Consider the following 6,000-nt stretch of genomic DNA (forward strand, 5'->3'; position numbering starts at 1 on the left):
ATAAGGAATAGTAAGCAGAGTCACGTGATGTGATCTATATAATTTATATAATTTATAAGATCTGTAATAGAGCAAACAGAGCAGACAGAGTAGATAGAGTAACGACTTTCTTAGGAGTACGGTTGTGTATTTAAGGACCCTTAGTCCCTACCTAGATAGTTCTTTTCTTATAGTAATTCTTAGAATATAATTAGAGTTAATCTATTAGGCAACCACTCCACCAGTTATTATTATGTTGTTGACTTACTTATAATACCTATATACCTAGCCTATTAACAAGCCTACCGTAGTCCCTACTATAAGGTTCTGTTATATAATTACTACTACGGTTACGGTTTTAATAAGTTAAATAACATGCCACTAAAAGCAGCCACTATAACGCCATTAACGGCGGTAACTATATTAGGATTAGGTAACGACACTAGTATAGCAGACACTAACTTATAACAACCTATAATAGTAGGATAGTTATAAATAATAGTTAATTAGTTAACGGGAGATAATGCGGCACTTAAAAATAGGATTAATAGGATAGAAGCAGCAAAGGTTAAGTTACTATTGATTAAAAGATTCTTAGGAGAAAGATTAAAGCTTAAAGGATTCCTTACGTAAATACACTTTAAGGTTATATAGGAGGGAGTAAAGCTAGCAACAACTATGGATCAAGTAGCATACGTAGGATTGTTCTTATTAGGAAGAGCACTTAAGTGGTTTAAGCCTTACCTTATAGAGATATAAGTGAATGGAATGACAATAACAAACCAGGAAGTACGGTTTATATTTTTAAGCTAAAATATATTCGTAGAACGACTTATATAAATATTTAGGGACCTAGAAGTAATGACTATAGTAAAAAGGAAGCTTTAGGACCTAACGTAACGAACCTTAGCAATTAAGTACACGATATAATTCTAAACGCTAGCTATATAACTTAAGTGGAACAATAAGGCGCTTATAGCATAGTATAAACAGGGACTTAAGGCTAAAGTCTAGGATATAATTATTCTAATAGAAGATGCGGATACCCTAAGAGAGTTAATAGATTAAGCGATTAAGATTAACAATAGGATCTTCTAAAGGGAATAGGTTAAGAGAGGCTAGAATAGAGTTCTATAGTTATATAAGACGTAAAGTACGCAACAACTAAAGCTAAGTTAGAAATTATAGTATGGCGTAGAGCTAATGGACCTAAGCGGTACTAAAGAAGCCTATAAGAGATGGAGTAAGAAACTATAGAAACCTAGGGGTTAAGGATTAAGTAATTATAGGACTAGGGAGTATAGGCTAAACTAAGGATTTTAGTAATAGAAGACGTTTAAGCAAACTCTATAATAAAAGCAATGGTTTAAAGATGGAGCTTATATAAATTACGGAAAATAGGATTATTTCGCCAAAGACTGTAAAAGTGGTTAGAGTTATTATGTAGTAAAGGAAACTAGACTAGCAGTATATAATACACACGTATAGAGGAATAATAGTATACTACAAGGAATAAAAGAGTGTTTAATTAAAAGTTTTGTGTTTTATTATAATAACGCATACTAAATTTATAAAGATGCTAAGTATAGTGTAAGCTATTGGCCATAAGAGCTAGAGTTAAAAAAAACTTAAAGGAACTAAAGAGTTAGATAAATGTAACGGAACCTTATAGCAAGAACTACGATAGGCTCGTTATTAGGCTAGGTATATAGGAAATACAAGTATAAAAGTCAACAACGTAATAATAATTGGTGGAGTGGTTGCCCAATAGATTAACTCTAATTATATTCTAAGAATTACTATAAGGAAGGAACTATCTAGGTAGGGACTAAGGGTCCTTAAATACACAACCGTACTCTTATAAAATCCTTCTTATACATAATATACGTCTTATATATAAGATATATAAGTTCCTCTTATTCCTCTTGTTTAATACGTAGTATATTATATAACCTTAGTTACTATTCCTCGTTATATAGTTCTATCGGCTCTATTCTAGACCGTGCCTAAATTAACTAACTAGCTTCTTTCGTTTCTTCTTTAAGTAGTTATAACATTATACTTAAAGCGTCCGTAATACCATCTCCCTCCTCTTTATCTTTATCCTTAAAGATTTAAAATATCTCTAAGTTGTTTACTAGAGGTGTAATATCCGTTTAATTAATTTAGTTAATATTATTGCTCATTATACCTAAAGCAATTTCTTCTTCACACGCCCAACGTTGTGCTCACACTATTGCTGCAATATTATCTCTTAGTGAGATTATACCGTTTTCGTGTTCTCGTTGTTTAAAAGAGGGGTTGGTTTATATTACGTTAGCGAACCCATTTTTACAACAACCGTCCTTTTACTTAAAGTATACTAAAGCGAATATTTGTTCGTCCTATAATATTCGCTCTACTTTTAATACTAAATATACGCAACCTATTACTCTTAATAGTTATCTAGTTCCCTAATTAATTTATCTTAGGGTCTTATATTTAATCTGCTACTACGCGGCTAGATAGTAAACTATTATAAGCCCTTACTAAGTTAAAACGTTCCCATAACGCGGAACAGAAGGCCCTAAATACTTAAATTACGGCGTCTACTCGTCTACTTTATCTTAAGAAGGTTTATAAGAAGGTTTATTCTAAGGAGTAGAAACTTATAGAATAAGGTTTATAGAAACTAGGTAATAAAAGAATAGATTCTCCTCTAATAGAGAAGGAAATAGATTTAAGTAGTTTAGCAACTGCTCTTCTTAGGTCCCCCTTAGGTAACTCGTTCTTTAGCAATCCTTTTTTATTAATGCTGCCTAACCTAATCTCTTCTAATACTCCTATACCTTTCCTATAGCGTTCTTTAAATTCTCTAGTAGCTCCTAGGTAGTCTTAGTATAGCCTATCTACTTAACCTTATACTATATTTTATTGTTAATATCCTTATAATTAACAATCTTTAAAACTTGCTATTTGTCTTCTTCTTATCCTCTATACGTATCTGCTTCGTAGCCTAATGGCTTAATATTCCTATATACTAGCTCTAGCATTGCGATGTACTATATAGGGTAGATCTTCATTTTAGCTAGTAGGTTTAACTTAAATATAACTAGTGAAATCCTTTATATAATTTTAAAAGGTCCTAGTCTAATATAGTCCAATTTCTTACTTAGTCGTCAACTCTTAAAAATTTTGTATAGTAGCCATACTTTATCTCCTTCCTTAAGATCTAGTCCCTTAGATCTCTTAGTATTATAGTACCTTTTTATTCTCTACTATACTACCTTAGCTATCTCTATAAGGTCTATATAAAGATTTATTAAATCCTTTATTCTTTCTTTAGCTATACTACTTGTTTTCTTTACTTACTATAGTAACAATAATATTCTTAGCTTATATCCATAATTTGCCTTAAATAGTAATATGCCTATTCCTTCTTAGGGTGTTATATTATATATAAACTATATAACTAGTAATAGCGATACCTAATTATTCTATATATAATTAATATAATACCTTAGATACTATTCTAGTATTTAGTTTAATCTTTCCGTTTAACCGTCTGTCTATAAATAATATACGGTAGAAGTTGCTATTTAAACTCCTTACTCCGCTAAAAACACTTCCTAAAATACTACTATAAATCTTAGATCTCTATCTGATATAATCTTGCTTAGTGCTCTATGTCTTATAAATACTTCCTTAACGTAGATTCTAGCAACATCTTCCGCTAAGATTTCTTCTATATATGCTATAAAGTATCCCCACTTTATAAGCTTATCCACTATCACTAAGATCGCGTTATAATCTTGTCCGGTAATAGGATCTTTTAATTTCAGTAACTTAATAATAAAGTCTTATAATATGACCTCCTATAATCTCTCTGGTATTTTAATAGGTTATAGCCCTCTATATAGCTTATACCTTATCAGTTTATTCCTTTAGCAATCTAAACATTCTTTAGTAACCCTTCTAGCTATCCTCTAGATTCTATTAATAATATACTCCTCCTAGAGTCTTAATACTAAGCCCATAGCTCCATTATATCCTTAAGTTAGTCCCTTATAGAAATTCTCCACAAACTACTCTACTATGCTTCTTGGGATGTACTTCGCTTCTCAATTTTTATATATATCCGTCTATAGATCTTCTAGCTATGCTTCTAAAATTCTTTATACCTAAAAGCTTTCCGGTATCTTATAGACTTTCTCTAGTTTATCGTCTTCTTAAGTTACTACAATTTTTAGATAATTATACCTAATTAATCCGTCTGTATCTTTTCGTAATAAAGCCCCTAATAGCTTTTCCTTATTTTATAGTTCAGCTTTACGGCTTAAAGCATCTGCCCGCGTATTATTTGTACCTTTAGTATACTAAATCTCGAAATAGTATTCTATAAGCATCTCTGCCTATTTAACCTGTCTTTAGTTAAGTTCCTTTATCATTAGGAATCCTATTAGGTTCTTATAATCCGTCTTAACCATAAATAGTTTTTCTATACCTTATAAGAATGCTCTCTATTCCTTTAATACTGCAACTATACCTAATAACTCCTTATTATAGATGTTATAGTTTAACTCTGGTGGTGTTATCTTCCGACTATAATATGCTACTAGATACTATCTATCTTAATGCCTTTATATAAAGCATACTCCTAGTACATAGTCTAATACATCTGTTTCTATAACCGTCTTTAGTCCTAGTTAATAGATCTTAAGAACTAGCTCCTAGGTAAACAACTCTTTAACTTTCTTAAAGAGTTCTCTTTACTCCTCTCCCTATACCTATAGTTCTTCCTTTTTTATTAATCGCGTAAATAGCTCAATATCCTTTAACCACTGCGCTATAAACCTTCTATAGTAATTATAAAATCCTAAAAACGATCTCAACTGTGTGACGTTCTCTAGTTCCTACTAATTTACTATAGCCTCAATCTTCTTTAGATCTATACTAAGTTAGCCTAGTTTAATAATAAATCCAACAAAATCAGTCTTCCTAGTAAAAAACTCGCATTTCTTAATTACTACTAGCATCTATTCTTCTTATAGTCTCTTTAAGACCCATTTAACGTATTCTCCATACTCTTCCTTAGTCATTAAGTAAATAATAATATTGTCAAGATATGCTATAATAAATTCATCTAAGTATTCTCCTAACACATTATTAATACGCTTCTAAAACATTGCTAGTGCGTTTATAAGCCCGAATTATATAACTAATAGCTTATATAGTCCTTCCTTTAACCTAAAGGCTGCCTTCCATTCGTCGCCTTCCTTAATCCTAATCTAATAGTACGCCCATCTTAGATCTATCTTTATAAAGATTTACGCATTACCTATCCTATCTTAGATTTCGCTAATTAAGGGTAAAAGATACCTATCCTTCCTGGTAATACTATTTAACTATCTATAGTCAATACACAGCCTTAGTTTGCCATTTTTCTTTAATACGAATAGTACTGGATAACCCACTAATAACTGCAATGGTCTAATGTATCCCTTTCGTAGATTTTCCTAAATAAACTCTTTTAACGCTCTACCTTCTTCTTTAGTAAGCTTATAGATTAAAAAGAACTTTAGACTTGTTCCTAGTTCTAACTCTATCTTATAATCCTATACTGCATATTCTAATAGCTTTTTACTTTCTAGTAACTATAGTTTTTTACCATACTTATGGTATCTCTTTAGTATATAACTTAGTCCTTTTTCTATTTCTTTATAGGTTGCTTCTACTTAGTACTATACCAACTTGGCTTATTATCGCATCTTATAACGTCAAGTATCTCTAATATTGACCTAACCTATAATCCAATTAATCCTTAGATTGTATTCCTATAACTAAGGCATACCTAATACTGCCTTATCCTGTCCTAATAGTAGGATATTAAAAGATATCTCGATTTATCTTCCTTTAATAGTTATTTAAATAGGTCCTATTTTAAGATTAATAATCCCTCCTCTATAGGTTATTAGATCTCCTAAAATCGTAACTAATAGGTAAAGTTNCTCCTTTTATCTATNNGGTAGTCCNATTCTCTTA

Source organism: Cenococcum geophilum (genome assembly GCF_001692895.1).
Source record: "Cenococcum geophilum 1.58 unplaced genomic scaffold K441scaffold_9, whole genome shotgun sequence".
NCBI lineage: Eukaryota > Fungi > Ascomycota > Dothideomycetes > Gloniales > Gloniaceae > Cenococcum > Cenococcum geophilum.